Source organism: Podarcis liolepis (genome assembly GCF_965112155.1).
Source record: "Podarcis liolepis genome assembly, chromosome: 1".
In the NCBI taxonomy this organism is placed as follows: domain Eukaryota; kingdom Metazoa; phylum Chordata; class Lepidosauria; order Squamata; family Lacertidae; genus Podarcis; species Podarcis liolepis.
In genome coordinates this window covers 98,338,120-98,364,375 of record NC_139554.1, presented here as the reverse complement: position 1 = coordinate 98,364,375, position 26,256 = coordinate 98,338,120, and the positions used below count along the sequence as shown (strand labels likewise).

Below are 26,256 nucleotides of genomic sequence, written 5' to 3'. Positions count from 1 at the left end.
TGTGAATTCTAAATGAGCATTGCTCTGAGGAAAAATAAAACCCACACTTACCTCCCTCACATCAAGTATCTTCTTAGATCTCATGGCCCTGGGGAGAGGGCTTCTAAAGAAAAAGACGAAAGCAATATTTTACAGTAATAAGAACAGGCAAGCATTTCACAAAAGAAAATAATACACGTAGGAACCCTCCACCTCGGTAAGACAATGGGCATGCATGCTGCAGCCGTCTGGATTCCTTGAATTAGTATGATCTACGTTACATTGATTCTGAGGAGGTCAATAAACAATATGTGGCATGACCCACATTTATAATTAACGAGCAGTTCAAAACTAATGCTTTGATTTCAGGGCGGTCACAACTAATGCAGTGCATGCTCATGATTATTCTGAAACTAGGAACTTAGATTTGTGTGCTATCCAGAAATCTGTGATGCCAAATGCTCTTAATGCTTGCAAGAGCTTCCCACTCCCAATTTTAAATTTTCTTAAGCCATGCATGCTTTAAAGAACACTTTTAGCAGAGCTTTCTGGGGGTCTATAAGCATTTCCTGCTATTGGAAATCCTACCCCAAAGCAAATCCTTTAGTTATGCATTTTAGCTTCTGCGTTCTGCATTTGTTTCCTTGCATAAAGTATTTAGGTACTTTTCAAAATGTGAGTTATTCAGAGAATAGAGCAAGCAGAGACCAGGACTGCTTCAAAACCTATGTTAAAGTAATACTTCCTAATTAACATTTGTGAAATTGTGACAGCTGAAAACTAAAGTCACCATGCAAGTGACTCTATATCAGAGGAGGAGAATCTGGGGATCTCCAGGTGTTGGACTTTAGCTCCCATCAGCCCTAGGCAGTGTGACCAATGGGGAGGGGAGTCCCTATCCCTGGGTTAACTAAAATACTAAAGTACTAACTAAACTACACATGGGGATATTTAACTAAATATGAAAAGTCTCTGGTACATTGGTTAAAAGGTTTGAGAAGTTTCAAGTTCCTCCCATATTACCACCTAATGGTCTGGACTGAGCAAGAAGAATGCCAACTATTAAGAGATGGTGGGCAGTGAGGCATCCATCTATTTCAATCTGCAACTCGTCCCATGCCATGCCATAGGTCTAGGTAACTCTGCACACTCTATTTTCTATTGGCAGTTTGCTATTAAGCCAAGAAAACAGGGCCAAGCACTGTGTTTCTCCCCTATGCCATCTCCCATTCCTGCTAACGTCCAGAGATTGCAGAGTAGATAAAGTAGGAGCTCTCTAACCAATCTAAAAACAATTTTCAATGAGTAAAACATTGTTCTGCAATTGTTAGGTCACTTGACCCAGGGTAGCCCCCACTGAATACTACAGAAGTATACTACAATAAAAGGTTTAGGGAGGAGGAGGATTACTCAATTCTACTGCAGTTAAGATTTCTCTTATCCAAAGAAAATAAATGATTATCCAAGGCCTCCTAGCACATGGATTTACAATATTCTTTTCCCGTGAAGTCTTAAAATAGAAGTAACAGAATGCAGGTGTATTTTTTAAGGAGGCGACTCCATCCTTTCTATCTATAAATTATATTTATTAGGAAATTGTTCTTACCATATTATTTGCCACCCATTTGTCTTCATTGCCCTCATTAAAGGCGAGCTCAGGCCTTAATTTCTTTTCTGTGAAAAAAGAAATCATGAAATTGAACAGATAAACCTCAGAAGTGTTACCAGGGGTGAGAAACGACAAGAGAAAAATTAGATAATTAGAAAGACCTCTATAAAACTGCAAATTCATCAGCCATTTTGAACTGTATATAGATTTACTGGAAAAGGAAATGGTTGCAATAGGAAATACTTACCTGGAAGATGCCAGAGCTTTAACAAAGATAATGGTAAAGTTACTGAAACTGCAGGTTTTACTGAAAGGTAGGAGCTGAATCTAAATTCTCATCTACCTCCATGACACATCAGTGAGATAATGGCTGAATGATAATAAAGGCGTTTTAATAGCACACACTTCTTTTTCCATTGATCTAGAATACTGTGGCCTATGAAACATTCTTCTGGTACAGCAGAATCCTATACATCTTTACTCAGAATAAGTTCCATTCTGAGGGTTGTATTTAGGATTTGGTTCTAAGGACAGAATACTATGATCAGGTTCTGTCAGATGATGAGATAAAAGATTTGATGGATGTCCCACTGATAGAATTCCAGAAGAACTGATCCCCTGACAGAACACTCCGTTAAAACAGGATAGAGTTGTGTCATGCTCTCTCTGATAGCACAACTTTACACTGGCCCTGGTCCAAGTAATTTCCTTTGCTTTCCTTCAACTGCCCACATTGTCACTAGAGAGCATGGAACACGGTGTATGTTGAGATCTAGTCACAGTACAGCACCACCACTATATAAACCCCACACAAGAAGACCAATACTAAGTTGATGGGGGTTTGCAGCATACATCTATAGCTCTCTGTCCCTATGCCATGCAAACTTAGAGCTCAGGATGAGGAATTCTAGTAATGATAAACAAGGCAAAAGGGTACTTTGCACAGAAAAGAGTACTTTGTACAAACAGCCTGTATTCAGGACACCCCTAAGAATTTGGCCACATTTCTAACACTCATCTACTTAGAACACCAATAGATATCTTGCCTTCTGTCATATACATGAACAGAAACCTCCATGACATTCCAACCACTTTGGGAGCATGCTATGGGTTTATCTGTCATTTTCATTCAATGCTTGTATTTTTGTGTGCTCTCCCCATCCCATCTGTACTTACAGGATATGGTTTTCTCCTTCCTCCATAGGACATGGCGGTCATTCTTCTTCCATTGTTAGGAGGAGTCTCTTCCTCTTCCCTTACATAATTGCTAAATAGAAGGGGTAGGGAATCTTCCTCCAACTCCTGGCAGCCCCAGCCCCCATGGCTGTTGATCAGGGATAATGGGATATGTAGTCCAACAACACAGGCATGATACCACATTGGCTACCCCTGTAAATTATATAGGGGGGGGGAGGGAGAGTAGTATACTTGCTGTTGTGTAGAGAGGTAACTGATATTGAATAATGCAAAGTAAATCCCTCCTTGCCAGTAATTTGCAGCTATTTCCCCCATCTGATCTAGATTACTGGACACATTGGATGATATTGGATTTCTTCTGGGTTGCTCTGGGTGGTCAAGACAAGCAGGTGTTTCTCACTGACATGGTATCTAGAAATGCAGTTACCAAAAAATAAGCACAGGGAACCAATTCAACTCATGCCTGCCTGGATGGAGGAAAGTTTTTGCCAATCCATCTTGACTGTAAATTCTTTAGCAGTTCTCTGCTAAATGTTAGTTTTGTGAGATTCAACAATCCCTCTTGGCTTCTCCTCAGTTTTTCTTAGGCAGTATCTCTCCCAAGTGAAGATGGTGATAAATTATCTAAACATTTTAGTAACAGACTCAAATACTTCAAAAGATAAAAAAAAGTTTAAAGTTACCCAGAGTGCCTTTGCTGAGGGGCTATGTACTCTGGATGGCATTGAAAATGAATTGGGCTTCATTCCCCCTGGCCAAAAAACAGCAGGTTGAGGGATTTAAGTTTATTTATATTATTAAAAATCTCCTTTATAGCATTGTAAATTTAACCTGAAAGTTACACATGTGGAATCACTTTTCATTGCTGTAATTTGGAGCTCCACTGAATCATGTCAACTTGCCTCAGAGGTGAAATAGCCCCAATGTTTTTCACCTGGTCTAATTTATAAGAACAGCACAGCAGCGTCAATAAGCCCACACCATCAAGAATTCTTTTCTATAGGGAATGTGTATAAGATCACATTCTGAATAATCTGTGATTTACTCATCCTCTGCCAGAGTAATCTGAGGCTGGAGTGGTTTTCAGATGCCCCAAATGTGTGGATCTATCTAGTTGATATGCATTATGGGGTTGTGTCATCAGAAGAGACTGAATACATGGTGTGTCTGGAACCGGTCCTTCTCTTGAAAACACCTGCTTATTGGACTTGGACCACAGCAGCAGTGGCATTAAAGAGGGAAGAAGAGATCCCCCCATCCCTTCCTCTTTAGTGTGCAAAAAGAGCTGGTAGTCACCGAGAGTTGCGTATTTTCCAAAGGCTACTGCAGTGGGAGTTTTTTTTGGGGGGGTGCATGCATGGATGGGGGCAGATAAACTGAGCAATTCCATGAGGAGGGCAAACCTCATCCATCTCTCGTCTTAATATTCATGCTACATCTTGGTTGAACTAGATCTGACTGAAGATTCATTGACTAGAGATGTCTTGTGCATAATGTCTATGAATCGGGGGGGGGGGGGGGAGGAAATGTTCAGCTTTTGGCACCGAAATTCACACATGGGGTGAGGGCATTATTATGATTTACTGTGATTCATCATCACATATGCTCCAACATTTTTTCCGATGAAAATAGGGACATCCTATTTCATAATAATAATTTTTATTATTTATACCCTGCCCATCTGACTGGGTTACCCCAGCCGCTCTGGGTGGCTTCCGACATATATAAAAACATAATAAAACATTAAAAACCCTTCCCTATACAGGGCTGCCTTTAGATGTCTTCCAAAGGTTGGCAGGTGGCGCTGTGGGTTAAACCACTGTGTAAGTTGGGCTTGCCAATCGAAAGGTTGGCGGTTCAAATCCCTGCGACGGGGTGAGTTTCTGTTGTTCGGTCCCTGCTCCTGCCAACCTAGCAGTTCGATAGCACGCAATGCAATTATATAAATATTATTACAGTATTTTAATATTTTTTGGAAGCCACCCAGAGTGGCTGGGGAGGCCCAGCCAGATGGGCGGGGTATAAGTAATAAATTATTATTATTATAATTATTATAAATAGGCACCACTCCGGTGGGAAGGTAAACAGCGTTTCCGTGCACTGCTCATGACCCGGAAAAACTGTCTGTGGAAGCAGACAAACACCGGCTCCCTCAGCCTATAGAGCAAGATGAGCACTGCAACTCCAGAGTCGTTCACGACTGGACTTAATTGTCAGGGGTCCCTTTACCTTTCAAGGTTGTATAGTTACTTATCTTCTTGGCTCAGGGGTCGCATAACTCAATTACCCTCCAACATTTCTCCAATAATAGGGACGTCCCAAGGAAAAGCGGGACATTCCAAGATCAAATCAGAAACTGGGATGGCTTCTGTAGATCCAGCCATGTCCTGGAAAATAGTGACACTTGGAGGGTCTGCAAGGGTGGTTGCCCTCATCCAGTCTCAGTCTTCCCAAGGAGACTGGATCTTAGCCAGGAAGCGGGGGACTGGTGGTGGACAAGGCTGGCTCATGACATTTATTGGCCTTGTATGTTTCATTCTTAAAGTGTGTGCAGTGGATGGGGATGTGACTTAACTACACTTCCATATATCCCAGTAACAAACAAAACAAAACCCTCGGGAGTGCACAGGCCTTAGGAATGAGGCCTACAAGCTCTTTTCTGCTGGCCATCTCCCTGCCCTTCAAAAGTTAGGTTTGTTTGAAAAGGCCAGGCAGTTGTAGGAACAGCTACCTAGTGGCAACGTCTTGACTAACTTGGCCCAACTGTGGTTTAGGGGCACTCATATTGTACCTGTGATTTTGAAACTGCCCCAGTTCTAAAATTTGTCACGAACTACAGTGGTACCTCAGGTTAACTACTTAATTCGTTCTGGAGGTCCGTTCTTAACCTGAAACTGTTCTTAACCTGAGGTACCACTTTAGCTAATGGGGCCTCCTGCTGCCTCAGCGCCGCCGGAGCACGATTTCTGTTCTCATCCTGAAGCAAAGTTCTTAACCCGAGGTACTATTTCTGGGTTAGCGGCGTCTGTAACCTGAAGCGTATGTAACCTGAAGTGTATGTAACCCGAGGTACCACTGGACGATAAAATGACAGTCAACGACATATAGGATATTCTTTGAATCTGCTTTAAAGGAATAAGCATTCCTCCCCTATGAAACTCTCAAAATCAGAAATGAAAATGATTTTTACCTCAGATGAATGAGCCTCATAATAGGGATGGATGGATAGAATTTTCTTGCATTAGAAAAAGCCTTTCCCTGATGTTCATTATAAGTGGTATGAAGTGAGTAGAGAGTGATAATTCATTTCATATATTTTTAAGGCTTTGAGATAGTTACTGCACAGTAGACTTCAAGAATAGTCTTTTCTCACATATGTTCTTTTTTTCCTAGCCAATTTTCCTTTTGTATTCTTCATTATGTAGTTATGCATGTGTTTCACTGGTCTTGACATTTTTTGTTCCTTTCATGAAATTGCTCTGATTTAATTTTAATGCCTGCAGTTCCATTTGCTCTTAAAAAGAACAAACTGCTGCTGTGGGAGGGAGTGTTGTTAAAGAAACTTTGCTCTATTTCACCCTCTCATTTTGTTTGCCTGTGTATCTCTGTCTATCTGTATGTGTGTGTCTATCTATATTCCTTGTGGTGACTGCTTTTGATAAATATGCAGCATTTTTATACCAGGACAAAAGGTAACGACAGTGTCACTTGGGCATCAGTCTAGATAAAAAGAAAAAAACCATTCTAGCTTCTAGCATAAATATAAATGTGGGATATGACAGGTTCATAATCCAGCACTATAGTCACCTCCTATCATTTATTTAAGACCCTTTAAGGCCTGAAATGTTAAAACCAAGTATAAATTCTGATTAAGGGTCTGAATTATTCTAAGTAGATGATCCATAGCTAGGGTTGCCACTTGTCCCTAGAAAAATGTGGTCATCCTTTTTTTTCTCTTTTTTTGAGAAAAAAGTGTGGACTTTAAACGGGATACCTTTTTTCACATATTTGCGCTTCTTCTCAAAAATGTGCAGGCAGAGGGTGGACTCAGTGGGAGGAGGAGAGCCGAGAGGGAGAGCAAGAGTTATCATGGGGTGGGGCTGGGAGGAGGAGTTTGAGAGACAGAGAGTTTTTGTGCAGGCAGAGGGTGGGTTCTTATTCTTCCCTGTTGTTTGCAGTTAGGAATTGAGTTGCCAGAGACATACTGTATTTTTGTATCCTCTACTTTGGAGCCGAAAACCCAAGTGAAGCTGCTTGAACCTTCACGTAAACAAACACTCGTTAGTTTTCCTTTCCTGTGTTCAGATTCTTGCTTTATAAATAGCTCATCTCCCACCCCACTGCCCCTGAAAAATATGGCTTTCTTTGCTCTTTGTATTTTGAAAATGTATATACATATTGAAGAGGAAAACTCATGACAATTTCTGATGTATGAGTCTCTCTCTCTCCCTACCCCCCCCCCCGGTGCCCATTCCAAACAGCAGCATTCAGGCAGAATTTGGTTGATATACTGAGCCTCGTTAGTCAAGTGTACATTCAAGAGGTTGGATGAAAGTGTGAAATATCAGGACTGCCTCTTCACTTGGAATCTAAAATATGGTTTTTTTTTACAGTTGTCCATAAATTTGGCTAACACTTATCCAATAAGACAAACTTATTTATCTGAAGTTACAGGAAAACATTTACCTCATCATAAATGTGGCTTAATTTTTCCACTGAATGCAATAATCAGACATACTGAGACAAATGTTATTTCCCTTCTGCTCTTCTTTGCTGGTCTTTCATGTCCACCTTCCAAAACATTGATGACCATTCTATCGTCGTTTCATTACCCAAATAATAGTTCAACCTTCTAAAATAGAAGGAAGAACCCTTCTGCAATATTGATAGCTACTCTGAATATCATTTTTCTAATATAAATTATGCCGTTGTAAATTATGTTAGCAGTTGAAAAACCAGGTGCAGATTCCCAACATCCCCTGCCCCCTTCATTAGGGATCTGCTATTTGATGGATTTGTGTTTAGTAAAATTAATACTTTATTATTTCATTCTTAATCAATGAAATCCAGCTGCTTTTGAGGTCCTGCGGACTGCTGTTTTCACCAAAGCTGTTCACCCAAGTAAAGGAATCATGAAGTTTTGTGATCATTAATCAAAGAGCCATTTGGAATCACTGCCCTGTTTGCTTTGACTGTAGCAGAAGGTGAGGTGCACATTAGCCACACTTCCTACTGCTAAATTGAACCAATTGCTATTCTTTTAAGAGCAACATTTGGCAATTGTATTACATACAGAGATTTCTTTTTCAAAACCCAAAGGACCAAACCACTTAAAATAAAGACTACTGTAGATAAACCTTTAACTTGTTGAAGTTTTTTAACACTTGGTTCCAGTGAAACTATGAGTCAAGTTGGAATTTGCACAACTGTCTCTTGTGACCTACCACAAGGTAAAAGTTTTTCCCCAATCTCCTTTAGTGAAAACCTTTCAGAACTGGTTGTTAGAAAGCTTTAATATACAACAAAATTTTAGGCCATGAATTTGGCAAATCTAGACAGTAAACTTCAGCAACATCTGGAGAAGCAGATCTCTAGCCTAGCTTTACCTCTTTGGTGTTGGGAGATAAAAGGAAGCTGGGTGAAAGGCAAGGGAGCGTGAAGAGAGGGCAGAATGGTGAGCAGAAGTGGAGGCACTTACCTACAGAGGCCTCAAATTCCAATTCAAGTTGTGGATTAGGAAGTGCCCTGCTTGAAAGACCAGTTGTGAAGCAGGAGGTTCTTGGCTGAGCAACAGAACCTGCAAATGTTTATATTAGCCTGCTAAGAGGCTACTAGCATTGAACCTCCTCACCTTCTGCCAAACAGTTGAGGGACACAGTGATCTGTTCCTCTTTGACCAGACTGCTTGGTTTTTGAATTACTAATATAGTACAGTAAATACTAGGGATGCGGGTGGCCCTGTGGGTTAAACCACAGAGCCTAGGACTTGCCGATCGGAAGGTCAGCGGTTCGAATCCCCGCGACGGGGTGAGCTCCTGTTGCTCGGTCCCTGCTCCTGCCAACCTAGCAGTTTGAAAGCACGTCAAAGTGCAAGTAGATAAATAGGTACCGCTCCGGTGGGAAGGTAAACGGCGTTTCCGTGTGCTGCTCTGGTTCGCCAGAAGCGGCTTAGTCATGCTGGCCACATGACCCGGAAGCTGTACGCCAGCTCCCTCGGCCAATAAAGCGAGATGAGCGCTGCAACCCCAGAGTCGGTCACGACTGGACCTAATGGTCAGGGGTCCCTTTACCCTTTACCTTTACAGTAAACACTAATGGAGTAATTCCTGCTCCCTGCAGGAAGTGGTAGAAGTACAGCTGAGGCACATTTTGCTTGTGGTAGCCTTTCTAAAGAACCAAAAAAGGGGCAGAGCCAGCCTGGGATCTGCTGGATCCCAAGCCAACTCCACTACTTTCACTTGACAGCATCAGGCCCTGTACAGGCCCAGTCAGCATGCCAACTCCAGGCTGACATAGTTCACAGCTGCCTTTCTTCTGCCCTCTGCTTCTCTGGCTGGTACAAATGATGGGACTGTCCCTGCCACTGCCCAGCCAGGTTTTAGATTGCTCGGCCCCTCTATTATTGCTACTATATAAGGCTAATAGAATTTCATTATTTGGCTCATTGATCAGAATGTGCTGCATGGAAGTCTAGCATTTTCATTCTAGTTGTTCTTAAAACAAAAGACGTAACTGAGGGTGGTTTTCACTGATAGACAAAGAAATATTATGCACCTACAGCTTCTGTTAGTTTTAGCTCTCTTGAAAATATATTAGTATTTTGTCATAATTGTTTCCTATATTTTTAATTGTTTTTAATAGATTTTAATTAGGGTCCCATTCCAGGCCTTTTAAAAGGCTTTATATACACAAAGCAGATAGCTTGAATTAATTAGCGTTTTTACTTTTTTGAATGTAGTATACAAACCTGTTGTCATCACAACTTCATACTGGTCTGTATCTTTTGCTGTGACATGCTTAACAACGGCACAATTTTAGCAGCAGGGATACTTGAAGAGAGATCCCAGAAGGCAGCCTCCGCTATTTCTTCCCTAGGAGGGTACCAGCAGTGCCTCCTATTCACCAAGAGGCTGCTGCAGAGGCAGCATTGGGCAGGGGGCTGTTGAGGAGGCAGCAAATCTGGTCTCCATTACTGCCACTGTGGCAACAGCAGCTGGTGATGCATTCCTTTGTAGGCCAGATTTGCTGCCACTATGGATCCTGCCTCCTGAAGTGAGCACCTCACCTTGCCTCATGGGTGGACTGACCCTGCCTAGTATAACCACCTGTAGTGTTCTGAGGGTCATTCAATTTCTGGGAGCAGACAGGGGGGAATAGGGGAATCCAGGAAGAATAAGGAATTGGTGAAAATTGCCTCCGTGCCTCTGCCTATGGGGGCATCCTTTGTGACATCACTTGGTGCAACTCTGGATCAAAACTACTATAAAAATGAGATATGAGCAATAATTGACCAACAGATTATATTACTTGCTGTTTTAGAATTGTCTGGATGGCTTTTCTAATATAATATCCTCTCTCATTCATCTCTCTCTTCCCCTCTGTCTATCTACACACACATACACGTGCTATTTTTCTAGAAAAAGAAGTGCTGGAACTCACCATGAACATCCCCCTTGTTGTCTTATAATAGTAATGGTGCCCACCTGAGAGGTGCTGAAACTGAGTTCCGGCGAGTTCCGGCTGCAAAAAAAGCCCTGACACACACAAAGAGAGATCTTAGCCATTCTCTTCTTCCTTCCCCTGATTCTGTTGCTATGGCTACTGCAGTACCCCATCTTGTCTTTATAATAATAATGATACGGACTCAAATTATAGAAAATGCATCCCCCCCCCCGCTTTGGAGTGGTGGGAAATGTATGTGTGCAAATATTGCAAAAGGCACGTTCTCTTTCATGTATAAAGTGAATGCTTAAAGTTGGCTAGCTGTTCTTAAAGCACAGTGCTCAAACAATCTATGTTCAAGAACTGCAGAAAATCTGTTAATGATATTGGAACTTTAATGGCACTCTCCAGCCCTTGACCATGCTGTGCTTCACTCGTACACAAGCTCTCCGATAAGACAAATGCGAGGACAGAGGAGCTGCTTCACAGTTGATCTCGTGGGCACGGGGATTATAGCTGCCTTGCAGCTGATGGAGCCTGGGCAAAGTGACTGCTTGAGAGCAGTGAACAAAGATGATGACTCTACAGCAAAGAGATCCAACAAGAAGGCAAATGGAGGTTGCCCACAGCTGTGCTGCAGTTTAAACAGCATTGGCCACGCCCCCTGGCTAACCTGATTGGTTGGCCAGGGGGGCGTGACTCAGCTGGGAGTCCTAATGACGTGGGCGCCATTCCCTCCGCCCACTGCCGGGTCACTGGGAGGTCCCAGATGCACATCCGCAGTGCCACCCACTGGAGAAGGGGAGTGGTCTAATGAAACTGGAACTGTAATAGCACTATCCTAGAGTAAGGACTGCAGCCAGTCAGATAACAAGCTGTAAGTAGATTTGAGACATTGATTGGTTTTGGGTTTGTTTGTTTTTAACCAAGAAAAAGTTAAGGTAAAGGCATGAGAGAGAAGCCAAGCCAGAAAGCCAGTCTGGAAACTCTGTTATAAAGCAAATTATGATAGTTTTATTGAGAAATTTCCTCCATTTGTTCTGGGCTGAAGGCATGCTATCCTTAGGCCTTTCTTCAGTATGCGTTTCATTTTTGTCCAGTGTTATTTCCAAGTGAAGAACAAAGGGAAGGTACCTATCTATGCAGGAACAAAGGAAAATGGAGCAAGCTTCAATATATGCACTTAAAGCAGCATTGTCAAGGGTCACGCTAGATGTGACATCAAATTTTTGTGAGTGAAACTCTTTTTTTCCCCTTTACAATAAGAAGCCACAAGGACTCTCAGCCTGGATAGGAATAATGGCATGGTCTCCCCGCCTCACCATTTTATTGCTGAAACCACCCCCACTCCTGGTTCAGATGGCACGATTATAAAAACCGATTAGATAAGCTTTACAAATGGGAGGGGGGAAGATGAAGATTCAGTGGGAAAATGGAAAATCTAAGCTTCTGTACAAAAGGAACAGGAACAAAGCAAAAAGCAAAGCCCTTTGGCTGCCGCCGGAGAAGCAAGGAGAATTGGTTTTGCTGGGTTTTGGGGATATCTCATGAAAGCCTCATCAGATTGTGGTAAGCGAGGCTTCAGTGGCAAGAGGGAGTGGGCAAATGACAGCTCCTTCCTGTTTTGCCTCGGTGGCAAAACAAGACAAGCTGCCTCTGCCACATAACATCCCTGGATCTGCTTGACATGTAGCCTTCAATGTGTACTTTGTGCAAGAGGTCACCAAGGCTCAGTTCTGCTCATGTGATTTTAACCCTGAAAAAAATATGGAATAAGAATAAAGTGGTCCTTGGCATCTTCTTCCACGAAGCTGTTGGGAGTGGACTGAAATATACTCAGAGTCGCAAAGTGATTTCATGCTCTTTATTCAGCTCATAGTGGTGAGGAGGAATGAATGAATGTCCCCTCAAAGTCTCTGCTTTATATACATTATTTACACAATGGGCTGCACATGATTGGTTAATTCTGGAATTCTACTGTAAGCCAATCAGGTTGTGGATTCACTTATATCTGGAGCATGATTGGGTGGTTCCTGCCAACCAATCATTCTGCTGCATTGTTCTTGGACCAATCAGACTGCTGCATTCTGAATCCTATTGTTCTAGGACCAATCAGACTGCTGCAATTTGGATCCTATTGTTCTAGGACCAATCAGACTGCTGCAGTTTGGATCCTATTCAACTCAGTACATAACATGGACCTTATGAGTTTTGGAGCGCCATCAGTATGCTGGTGACACTCAGCCTATTTCTCTATAACATCTACCCATATGTTTAGAAAGTTATGCTAATTTTAATCTGGTTTAACATTTTAATTGTTGTATGTTTACAGTATGGTTGTTAATTTTTCTCTTCATTGTTATCTTTTTATAAAATGCTTTGAGGATTTATTTATTTTTTACACTCAAGTGGTGTGTAAATTTTATCAAATAAATAAATAACATATTAAACTAGCTGCTGTGTAACTAGAGAAGCCCTGCTCACAAGAGATATGTTTTCAGAGCATGTGGAATAGGAGATTGCAGCAAGATCATGCTAGCTAGTGTGAACACAGCCTGCAGGCAAAAGGGAATACTGCAAATGGCAGCATTCCCAATTGCATGCATGTTCTCACATGCACAGGCTCTGGACTCAGCTACATTGGCAAAGAAAAAGCACTTTATATGTGTTGTATATGCATTCTAACATTGTGACACCAGATGGCGCTGTGGAGTTCCATTTTTGCCAATCTGATTTCTCATACAAAGTTTACAACGCGTTTAACTGAAGCGCTTCTTTGATGTGTCTATATCCAGCCTCTGTCTGTACCTGCAGCTGCATGTACAGAGGTTGGGAGCAGGATGTGTGGATGCAATCCTGCCCTCCATTCGATGCATTTCAATAACCACACTTATATCTTGCGAGCAGGCCTAGGAAAGACCCAATCATTATCGGATTAGGGGGTGGAATGTTGTTTTTAGATTTGACCCCTCATTTTCCTAGAAAGAAAGCACATGCTTCCCTGATTCTCTCCCATCAACTATGAAAACAAAACTGTCATAAAGTTCCTTAAAGCACTTTATTATTTGCTTAACCGAAAGAAGAACAGAACGGTTCTAAACGATTATATTTATAAAAGAAATCACAGCTTCCTCCATGAGTAATGAAACTAGAGCCCCAGTCAAACTTCATTGAGATAATTACCATATTCTCATCCACTTTCTTCCATTGTGAAGGTTAGATGAATTATTCTTTTCCTCTGCTTTTCATTCACAGAGTAGCTGCTTTATTCCATCACACAGACAAATGCATTTAAATTGATACATGAATGGCTCTATGGGTTAGGAATTATTCTTTTCTGGCGGCATAACCTGCAGAATTTAACGTGCAGCTGCTAAAGGGTTTTTTTGGGGGGGAATTTCGGTGATCAGGAAAAATGACTTCATATACATACAATTTAACACTTCACTATTCATTATTAAACACCTGTCACAGTTCCTGAATAGGAGGAGCTGAAGAGTGGTGCATAAGATCTTAGAAGGGACAATTAATGGCTGGTGGAAATTTTTCCTCTCTTTATACTCCACGGAAAACAGGTTATTCTCAAGCCACCTTTTTGGCCCAATTCATGGTGGATATCTCTAGGCATAGGCTTGCTCAAGTCAGAGTGAATGAGAGCTGGCAACACTTGCAGGGATGCTTGCATTAGGTCCCCCCCCCCTTTCAGTTCAGTCCGCTTTAATCTAACAAGGCAACACTTGGAACTTGTAAAGACAGCTGGATCAACAAAGGAGAGAAAGAAAACAAGAAACTATGGAATGGTGCTGAAAGAATATCCTTTAACCAGGACAACCTTTAACAAGGAAAATCACCCTCTTTTACTGTTCCTCCCAGGAAAAGGCAATCCTAATAGTAAAAGTGAGAGCAGGTGGGAAAGGTTATACACTGTGAATTGGTATTAATCTCAGTCCCCAGCAGGCATTTGTGTAAGTTACAAAGACAGCAAGTAATTCCAAATGGTTTGGCAGCCACTGCTAAAAAGAGAGCTAAGGACAGCCATATAATGCTAAGCAGGATTCGCTCAGCTTTCAGAGGGGAAACTAAGCAGATTCTGGCAGGAGTGTATAATACACTGCACAATGGACCTTTTATTTTTATGAATATTGAAAAATCAGCTGCTACAAGAAAGAGATAATGAAAAACAAACAGAAATGTTTTCCATGATGAGCAGAGGCTCTTATAATGATCCTCTTTGCTACAGATATACTGAAAATCTGCAGCAAATTAACATAATAAACATAGGATAAAATAACTTTTGTCCAGAACATTATGCTGCTCTGCACATCGTTTGAGAGATCACTTATTTAAACTTTTTAAAAAACATGTCTAGCTCTGCACAGATAGCAGTGTAGAAAGGGAAAGTAGGGTTAAGAGACTGTGACCCCACTTATTAAGCAAAATAAACATTGATTGTTGGATCTTGGTGCTATTCATTAATTATTATTAAAGCCTATTTACATTTACTAAATCTCACTGCTTCAGAGGTTACTGGGATTTGTTTTCAGGGTGGCACTGTGGGTTAAACCACGGAGCCTAGGGCTTGCCAATTGGAAGGACAGCGGTTCGAATCCCTGCGACGGGGTGAGCCATGGTACACCAGAATCAGCACAATTGGATGGTGCCTTCGTCTGCTTTATGAGGAATGTTTGAGACATTTGGAAAAGAGGACACTGAGGGGAGATATAATAGTCATCTTCAGATTTCTAAAGGGCTGTCATGTGGAAGATGGAGCAAGCTCTGGAAGGTAGGACTTGAATCAATGCATTCAAGTTGCAAGAATGGAGATTGCGACTAAACATCAGGAAGAACTTTCTGACAGTAAAAGCTGTTCAACAGTGGAATGGATTCCTTCAGGAGGTTGCAGACTCTTCTTCCTTGGAGGTTTTTAAGCGGAGGTTAGATGGCCATCTGTCATGGATGTTTTAGTTATGGATTCCTGCATTGCAGGATGTTGGACTAGACAATCCTTGGGGTACTTTGCAACTCTACAACTCTATGTAAAGCAGGGGTGGTTAACTTTTTTCAGCCTGAGGGGTGCAGTACCTTCTGAGCAACCTTTCAGGAGCCATATGTCAGGGGTGTGTGGAGCCAGGGACAAAAGTGGGAAGAACAATGAATGTAACTGTTTCATGTACGCTATGTTAGCTTCTACATACACACACACACACACACACACACACACACACACACCCTTCACTATTCTTCATCCAGGCAAGCAGTTATTGGAATTAAAGGACATATTTTAGTCAGGCATAAATAGTCAAGGAGATTGTGAAGCAAGGCTGCTTATGGGAACAGGCAGTGGGCCTGGGGAAGAAGTGTGATGGGAATCCTGTGGAGACCTGAAGGGTCACATTCAGCCCCTAGGCCTGAGGTTCTCTGCCCTTGATGGAAGGTAAGCCAAACAAACTCCTTCCTCCCTGAAATCTTGGCAGTATTTCTCTCATTCTCCCTTGGCTTTACAGCTGGCTTCTTTTTGAACCCCTGCCCCCAGAAAAAGCTAGAGTCCACCTCTAACCAAAACACCTCTAAAATATGGATAAACTTGATTTGTCCTCCTGTCTGTTCTTCCCTTACAATGACCAGAGGTCATTGCTAGCAACCTGAGCTGATACCTCTATGCATTGCATGTTTCAGTGACCCCCTGCAGTCATTCAGCCAGTCTGCAACATGGCTCAGTAGGAACCGGCAAGGACCTGCTAAATGTTTGGCAGGTTTTCAGTAAGGCAGTAACTGACATCCACAGAAGTTTGGTGCATGGTGGATACAGTGATGCAGGTGAATTAATGTATCTAAATGCCTGGAAACTTAACTAGAATTCACCCTCCAACCTCATAAATAGTCAGTGTGTCCAGAGAAGTAGGTGATTTATAGTTTAACATTTTCCTGTGATCTGTCATTTGCTCTTTCGCTTTAAAGCTAAATCACTCCAGAAATGCACAAGAGGGGGGAAGGCAAGGAGAAGTCTTTTTATTTTTAATTAGAGTGCACTAAATGGCAATAAAGTAATGTGAATACAGTGGAGACCTCTTAAATCCATAACAGTAAATCTATTGCTGCAACAGGTCCATCCTTTATCTGATATTCGTTTAAGATCGTTTCACACCTGAAGTGTAGCGCTGACATGAATTGGTGCTAATAGACTCATGTATTTAAATAATTCAATAAAACATCTGGAAAGGGATATGCCTTGTGACTTTCCTGATGGAAACTTGTTTTGTGCTGTATGAAATGTGAGGAAATTGACTATGCTCATTACTTGAAAATCAGCCATTCAGTCGCTTTCTTCATTCGTTATTTTGGTTGAATATTCATTTCTTATTATTCCTATCCAATTTTGTTGTGATGGCTCAGGATAGGCTCCCAGTAGCACTTTCCCCCCCTCATATTCTGCTTTCATGGAATGCAATAGCGAGCATTTTGTCTTAACTTCATGCTTCCCTGCTTATGTGGCATCTTGCAGGCTTGCAGCCTTCAGGGTACAATTCAAAGTGCACATTTTGACCTATAAATTAGCTTGGTTCAAACGTATTTACAAGATCATCACCTCCTCTATTCCTCTGTAATTATATTTTACTTTAATTATCTTCAATGTGAGAGACAGTGAGGTGTAGCTGTTAGTTAGTGGATTGAACTAGGAGCTGGGTGTCAATGATTCAATTCTTTCTTCAGTTCTCTGGCTGATTTTGAGCTAGTCACTCTCTCTCTGCCTAATCTACCTCACGGGAGTTATTGTGAGGATAAAAAGGTGAGGAGGAGAACCTTGTATGCCACCTCATGTTCTTGATGAAAGGTGAGATATAAGCACTGTACAGTGCAATAATAATTTCAACTATGCATTTTTTAAGGAAGCGCAAGTTGCAGAACTTCAATGTAGCAAGAGGGAAGTTGTGCATATGTCCCTCCAATATGGCATCTCTACTTACAGCTTGCATAGGGTAAAAAGAAGCATGTGGATAGATAGTTGCTATCCCACATCCCTTTCCACCAAAATGGCCATGCAAAGCCCAAACAGTTTAAATAAATCTGATTCTTGGGAGGTGCTAGAAGTTGCAGAGAGTATTTCAATAGAATTCCTCATTCTTGTTAAATCAACCTTGTTCTTTTTACTCAAATTAAATCTCTATAGCTACCCCATCCTAACTAGTAAAAAGTTGGTCTTCTTCAGCCCCTAAGATGCTGAAAATAATTTGACATGTACTTGCTTTTAACAATACATTTGCTATCTGAAACTATAGGGATCAATTTGGTGTGAAGCAAAGGGGTAGGGGGAGGTACCATCCACCTGTGTGTGCCTTAATGTGTGCATTTCTCTCTTCCTCCCCAGAGAACTAAGGCAACTTCTATATTTCTCCTTTATTGTCTTCATTTGAATTTGTCGGGGCCAAACTGCGCATACTAAATGTTATATTGTGTGAATCTTTTTTCAAATGCAAATAGCAGGCTCAGTAGAGCTCAATTAGGTTCTGGAGTGATGGGGAGGTGGTGGGAAGAGAAAAGGTGACACACAGAAAAATCCCTCCCCCTCCAGTGTTGCACTAATGGAATCTTTCCTCTCATGCAAGTAGCAATTTTGGAAGGGCAATTTTCATCTAGACCATGATAGAGGATGAGAGGGTTAAATTCCTCCACCCTCTGTAGATTTGGTAGCCCGATCAATTTGCATCTGGACAAACATATAACTTAAGATACGTAATTAGTGTCACATGTACTTTGGCCACAGATGCATGGCAATTTTATTTGGAACACTGAGTTTCTTTAACAGTTAAGTTATATTGAACTTCCACTTTGAAAAAAGAACACATCTTGAGCAACCCACGGAATACTGAATTACTTACTACTAGCTAATCAAGGAAGGTATTTTGGAATAATTGTAGATAGTTCTGTGCCACTGTAAAATTAAGATGATGACCCGGAACAAAACTGTGCCTTTGAATTTGATGAAACAAAAGGAGGCTCCCTAGTAATTATGATGACCTTATGCAGTTTTATTCCTTCTTCTTTAGCACAAATAGCAATGTTCTGGTTTAATTGATGAAGCCTTTTAAAATATGCTTTCCCTTTTGCTTCTTTGACCTTGCTTTGTTGTGGCTATATACTAGTCAGAAAAATTATAAATGATTCACAACTTCCCTTTTTTTCTTTACCATTTAACTAGAGGGTCTAAAATATATGAGCCACTGCGCACACACATGAAATGACAAGTTTCCTGGCTTGCAATTCAATTGAGATATAAACAGAAGAATATTGGACATGAAAAGGAACGTGGGGTCAACAGAAAAGAGTAAAAGGATAGGGTAATGATGTGTTGGCAAAGTTTTAAAACAAAGCAAAATAGGGATTTCCAGGACCAGTAAAAGTCAGTGGACCAGGCTAGTCCCCTAAATGTTCCCTGGCACCTCCTTTCCAAAGCCTGGGAAGCTTCTATCCAGCTTAGAGAGGGAGGCACGATGTTCACACACATGACTTCAGGAAGACATGTGCATGAAGTCACCCCCCCTTCCATTGCCTTCACAAGCTGGCTTTAACTGTTCCCCTACACAAAAATTCACCGCACACCACTGATGTGCACCTATTCATTTCAGACTTTCCAAAATAGTATGTGAACCAAAGCAAAGCTCTCCTTTGAAATTCACACTTTTCAATTTTTGCAGTTCAGTTTTCTAGCCAAAAAATGTGTACAGGAATGCATGTATTAGGGGGAGTGCCCATAAAAACCCATGGTATCATGAACAGGACATACAAAAATGCATTCTATTTGTGGGAGCCGTTTGCAAAAATGTGCGTATTGGGAGAAATGTTCATTAAAATGCAGACAATTTCTAGGTGGGTCCCTTTAAAAAAAATAAATGGCAAGATGATGATGACAAAGTGAATTTAAGATTGGGGGGGGGGGATGAGAAACTGAAATTGACCATTTTATCCATTCCTAAATAAGAGTAATGGCAGAGGAATGGAGAAAATGAATGCTAAGGAGAAGCAAATCATGGAAAACCTTAAAAATTAAAGAGAAGAAAAGTTGTTTAAAAAAGAACAAAGTAATATTATCTCCATAATAATAATAATAATAATAATAATAATAATAATAATAATAATAATTTATTATTTATACCCTGCCCATCTGGCTGAGTTTCCCCAGACACTCTAGGCGGCTCCCAATCAAGTGTTAAAAACAGTACAGCGTTACATATTAAAAACTTCCCTGAGCAGGGCTGCCTTAAGATGTCTTCTGAATGTCAGGTAGTTGTTTATCTCTTTGACATCTGATGGGAGGGCGTTCCACAGGGCGGGCGCCACTACCGAGAAGGCCCTCTGTCTGGATCTCTGTAGCCTCACTTCTCGCAATGAGGGAACCACCAGAAGGCCCTCGGCACTGGATCTCAGTGTCCAGGCTGAATGATGGGGGTGGAGACGCTCCTTCAGGTATACAGGTATATATCTGTATACCTGAAGGTATATCCATATTGAGCACTGTTTCCATTTCTGGATAATCCGCCTCAAACAAGTAAACAGCCGGGTCCAAACCCAGAAACCTATTTGCACTTATATAGACACATGGGCCTGCTTTGGTTGTGTGTCTCTGGCTCTCCCTATAACTCAAAATGGAGGGAGCAAATTGGGTTGTGAAAAGGAAGGGACATAAAAATCAACTTTCTTCATGAAAATTTATGCAGACACCATAGATGCAGGTGGATTCAGTCTGTACACAGGAGTTTCTGGGCTTGAGAAAAGACGGCCAGATTGAGACACTCAACTAGAAAATGTGCAAAGCATCACAACAGGTGGTTGAATTACTGTGGACGCCATATGTCCTCAAAGCTGTTGCAACCAAGCTTAGAAATAAAACACTTGCTTAGAAATAAAACACTTTCTCATATGATCTCATGGTATGACTCCTCATCCAGAGGCTGATCTAGTAGTGTCCTAACTGGTAACTCTCTGAAATTTGGGGTGACTAATTAGCCAGCACCTCTGCCACCACTTTCTTCCTCTGTTTTTTAATCGGCCATTGAGATTTGCAGCTCAATTATCATTTTGCATTTACAGAGCAAAGATCTTTCTCTATTTTAAGATCCGCATTCAAGAAGACAAATGAACTTGCCATTTCGCTGACACTTGAAGTACTCAACAGTACTTGGCATATGAAGTAACCTTAGCCGTGGAGTTCTTACTGCTTTCACCATGTTATAAAACACATGTAAGCTGACTTTGCCTTGGAGTGTGTGCATGCATATGTGCTTCCAAAGTTGGTTATGTTGTGGAGTAGCGATAAAGATGTGTCTCTCTGTTGGTGTGCTTACATTTTGTTAAAGAGGGATTTTTTTATGGCTAGGCCCTCTGTTGTTAACCTTGCGTTCTAGTTGCATCTGCTTAGAATTTGCCTCCTGCCACCAGCTTCTTAAATCAAACAGTCCAAAGGGATTGTTTTAATGGCAATCACATGGTCCTTTGGACAATATATTTTTCAAGATGCCAGACATTAAATACTGGTTCAGCTCCCTGGTAATCCCTCTTGAGGATTCCAGTGCTTCATTATAAATGACCCTGTGAGGTGAACGGTAGCAGGCACTGCACTATTTATCTTGTAATTGCCGTTCTTTAGAGTGTTGGCTGGGACACGACTACTATTACACTGGAGATGTAAATCAGTTCAGATAGCATGAAAAACCCAAGTAAGACTCCAATCCTTCATGCTGCTGTACTTGTGTACACTCCACTGAAAACCATTGCCCTCATCTGCATGTTACTGAGTCCAAGAATACATCTATAGCCATGCAAACCTACTAAACCCTAGTGGGAAGGGCTTTTGTTTACTTAATCACATGTTTGTGGCAGTGGTCTCTGATACCAGTAAAAACAAAGCTTTGAGTTCAGGCTTGCCCTTGGTTTTCAGTTGATTATTTAATTGCTATACCACTTAATATATTAAAAGTATCTTTAAGCGGTGTGCAAACAAGAAGCAACAACAGACAACTTAAACAAGTATCACAAAAATACACAGTTACATATAAAAATGTTGCCTCAGTGTGAAGTTACTAATATATAAAAATCAGCCCAACATGACCACAACAAGAAACTGCCGACAGCATACGAATCAATCTGGCTAACCTGATTCAAAAATACACACTCACACACAAAAACAATTCACCCTGCAGCTAACCAGAGACAACCAACCACACTCTAAGCCACCTCCAACCTCTCTCACCACCAGGGAAATACAACAAGAGAATAGTAAGAGTATACAAGTAACGCCGACAGAAGCCCTCTCACACACTAAGTAGAATAATGGAAGCATAAGCACACCACTCCACACACCATTCTCCCCTCTTTCCCTTCCTAATTGTTTAAACCAATTCATGAACTTGTACACTGACCACTAATAATGAAACATATGTTGTAGATATTTTTCCACATTTATTATGCTACTTTTGTGATACACAAATGGCATGAGAAAACTTGGTATACTCGTTTGTATAACATTTTTCATGTTTATAAAACCCAATTTTAAAAAATCAAGATCCTTTTCCTTCTGACACAACCTCCCTCACAGCCTCTGGGTTCTCACTGAGGGTCCAACAAAGTCTCAGCTCATGCACAACAGCCTTACCATGAGAGGAGCTCCTGGAAACAGCAGACATCACTCTAGTCTCTCCCTCTAGACTTGCTGTTTAGGAGCAGGCCCCAGGTGGATGGCATTTCCTCAGGCTGCCCACAGCTGTGTCCCATTCAGCTGCAACCTCCACACTCAGTTCCAGGTGCAGCAGGTTTGTTGAGTTTCCCAGGGTGGCCAAAGGATGGGAAAAGCCCCCCTCCACTCACAGCTCTTTTTTCATTCTCTCTCTTCTCTTCCTTGTCCTCCAGCTGATTTACACAGAAGAAAGAGATTGAGATGCAATGGAGGCACCTCCTGGAGGAAGGAGAAAGGTAATAATCCCAGATCCTCCCTCCATGCTTTTTTGGAGGGTGTCCCTGTTGTGGTTGATGGAGGTGATTTAAAAAAATCAATTCTCCTGTCAGACTGGGAATATCCCCTCACTTACCGAAGTTTAGAATATCCCACCATTCTTCAGCAGAGTTTCTTTTCTTTCAGCAATGTAAGCGGCTCACGTATATGTCAAACAAAGCTTTAATAACAAAGAAAACTGTAACACAATAACATACTGTCTGAAACTAAAGCAACCTCATGCGGCAAGAATGACAGTTGGTCTCTCTAACTCAGGCATCACCAAACTCGGCCCTCCAGCTGTTTTGGGACTACAATTCCCATCATCCCTGACTACTAAACGGCCTCGGTCCAGTATACCTGAAGGTCTAGTATACCCCCATTGTTCTACCCGGACACTGAGGTCCAGCACCTGGGGCCTTCTGGCAGTTCCTTCACTGTGAGAAGCCAAGTTACAGGGAACCAGGCAGAGGGCCTTTTCGGTAGTGGCACCCACCCTGTGGAACGCCCTCCCACCAGATGTGAAAGAGAAAAACAACTACCAGACTTTTAGAAGACATCTGAAGGCATGAGGGAAGCTTTTAATGTTTGATGCATTACTGTATTTTAATATTTTGTTGGAAGCCGCCCTGAGTGGGGCTGGGGAGGCCCGGCCAGATGGGTGTGGTATTATTATTAATATTATTATTATTATTATTAGACTTAATGTAATGTAACTTTACATTGGAAAATAATGACTAATGTAAGTATTTCAAAAGCAATTTGGGTTCAGATTTTAACTAGAGGTCCAGCATCATCTGGCTGTGTTAATTTCAAATAAAATCAACATTGATTTATGTTCTGATGGCACCTGTCAGGGGTTTAGGAGCAGAGGCACAGGCAAGGGAGGAAACAGAGAGCGAAGGGGAGGAGGCAGAAGAAAAGATGAGTGATGACGACGACCCGAGATCTCCTAGTCTTTCCAGTGAATCAGAGGATTCACAGAAAGGAGCACCAGTGGCCAGGGCAAGGGGGGAGTCTAGGGGGGCACCCCAGGAAGATAGAGCCAGAGGGGACTCACGGGGGAGCAGCTGGAAATCGGGACCAGCGTCACCGCCAGGGAGCAGGGAAGAGGAAGGGAGCCAGGGGGGAAGCGCTGGCAGCTCACCACAGGAGGGAGGGCATGAGTCAGGAGTGGCCACACCTCCATCGGGGAGCGAAGAAACGGTTAAGAGGAAAGTGGAAGGTTGGGCGCGCGCGCCAAGTTCAAATGCAGAGGAAGGCGGCGCAGTAAGCAGCCCCGAAAGGGAGCCAGGTCCTAAAGCCCGGCGCAAGGAGGCAGGAGGGTCCGGGTCAGCGTCAGAAGAATCCCGGAAGGAAGAAACCCCGGGGGGTAGAGGGACCCAGAGGAGGACAGTCAGGCAGAAAAGGTGGAGCAAGGCTAGGATATTAAGTTGGTGCACACAGGGCGGAGACTCAGACGGAGCTTCGCCGATCTAGCTACTAGACGTAGAGTTGCGCGCAGCAGCGTGAGAATGGAAACTGTAATTCAATAAAGACTTTTACTTAATGATCGCTGGCTAGCGTGATCCTCTGTGAGCTAGGATCTTCAAGCAGCTCTGACAGCACCTTACTTCTCTCATAGATTAAATAAAATGCCTAAGAATGGTCGCAATAGGTGTAGTCTATATTATATGTGAGTTGACCTAAAATATGGAATGGGGTGGGGGTTTTGCAATTTTGACCAATTCTTAGGCATCATAGAATTGTAGAGCTGGAAGGGGGCCTAAGGATCATCTAGTCCAACCCCCTGGGACTAGGGGGTGCAAGAGTATGCAACTGTATGGGGATTGAACCTGCAGCCTTGGCAACATCAGCACCAAGCTCTAACCAACTGAGTTGTCCAGGCTGCTATCAATATTTCACGTTTCCTTCTCCTTTTCCTTTCTATCAGTTAAGCTATGTCTTACCTCTATTGGAGTATATGGTAATTAGGGACGGAGAAGAATTTCAGTTTGCATTTTAATACAAACCTATCTAATTCACACTTTGTGAAACAAAATATAAAGTTAAATTTAGCTATCCTTTGAAATTCACACTTGCAACTCAGTTTCTCAACCCAAAAAAGTGTGCAAAAATACACGTATTGGGGAAAGTGTGAATAAAGACACATACGTTGGTGAAAAAGACTATTCAAATGCATTATATTATGGGAAATAATGCACACGGAAAATGCTGAATAATTTTAATGCAAATTTCATTTTTTACAAAAACAAAACAATGCTGGGGAAATGTGACAAGTCTGGAAAAATGAGAAATGGAAATTGACAGATTCATACATCCCTACTGCTGTTCGTCTCTACTCAGCAGAGTTGGAACCAACAAATCAGTTTTCTCCCCCCTTTCTCTGACCTCTTGAAGACTCTACCCTGAAAGGAGAGGGATCATCAGTAGCAAAGTGGATATATTTGCAGGAAGCTGCCACTGAATGGAAGAATCAGCAGAAATAATTCATAATCTACCCAAGTGTGTAAATGTGAGTAGAAATCCCTTTGGATTCAACCCAATGATACTGGCTAATGCAGGATTTACAGGTGGGTAGGACTGGGTTAACAGAAAATATATCATGACTGGCCATCTGTTTCCTATTGGTTGTTTCTGTGCTGCCTTAAAACATAATTAAAATGTTTAACAAGGGGGGAAAGATAACAATGGAAACCATGCTACAGTTATACTTAAAGGGACACTTTTGAACATAACACAATTATATCTATCTAATTGTACTTTGTGCCACACCATTGCCTGAGAAACTGAGTAAATGTAGACATTTTAATGATGCAGTTGGTATATAATTACATGTTTCACAATTTTATTTGATACGGATCTCTCTGACCTCATTTAAAAATATGCTCCCATATGCTAAGCACAGCTATTTTCAGATGCAAACCACATTTCTATTACTCTTGCTTGAATAGCTACCTGAGCAATATTTTAAGTGTATTAACATTTGTAGAGGGTTTTTTTTCCTAATGAGTAAGTTCAATTATATTTTAATAAGAATATGCATTTCTGGAACATCTAGTGTTAGCTTTTTACTGGTTATTTATGTAACTATGGTGCTTATTTTGTTTGCAATGCATTATTATGCATGCTGGAAAAAGTGTCAATTTTTTGACAGTGCTTTATTTCTAATGACGACACTGATAATAAATAGTAACAAACAAACAAACAAACAAACAAACAAAAACACCATTGTAACATATTGCTGCATTATCAGACTAGAGTCCAGCTCTTCACTCTCCACTCATGTTGATGACTGTTAATGACTGCAATTGGTCTTACAGGAAAAAGCAAGGGGTGAGATGGCTAAAAATAGCTTTATCTTATTTTACATGATAACAGTTGTCAACAGGTTTACCACACTTATCAGCCAATCACCCATTCCCACCACCCTTCTGAGTAACACCCCTCCCCACCCTCTCACTATATATAAGGGTCTGGTGACTTCTGTTTCAGTGTATCTGAAGAAGTGTGCATGCACACAAAAGCCTATACCAATTACAAACTTAGTTGGTCTCTAAGGTGCTACTGGAAGGATTTTTTTTTTTGACTGTAAATGTAGACATTTTAATGAGGCGCTTAGTACAGAATTTAATGTTTCACAATTTTATTCAAATCCAGAACTCGTTTCTTTTATTGTTGCTTGAATAGTTACCTAAGCAATATTGCAGAGTCAGGCTGGGAAGACCTGGGGGACTAGAGTTCAAATCTCCAATCAGCACTCAGTGGTGAAGTTCACTGGGTGACCTTGGGCCAGTCACTGTCGGTCAACCTAGCCAAACTCACA

At 41.6% G+C, this 26,256-nt stretch overlaps 1 long non-coding RNA gene across 2 annotated transcripts in view; it reads right to left on the bottom strand.

Moving 5' to 3' along the window:
* Positions 1-22,752, bottom strand: part of LOC310703266 — a 125,987-nt gene extending 103,235 nt beyond the window's left edge. For both annotated transcript variants that reach the window (XR_014524047.1, XR_014524048.1), the window contains exons 1-4: positions 22,095-22,752; positions 2,765-2,977; positions 1,586-1,653; positions 52-103 (exon numbers count right to left, since the gene is read on the bottom strand). This is a non-coding gene — a long non-coding RNA (uncharacterized lncRNA). The remainder of the gene's footprint in view (positions 1-51; positions 104-1,585; positions 1,654-2,764; positions 2,978-22,094) is intronic.
* Positions 22,753-26,256: the final 3,504 nt, after the last annotated feature.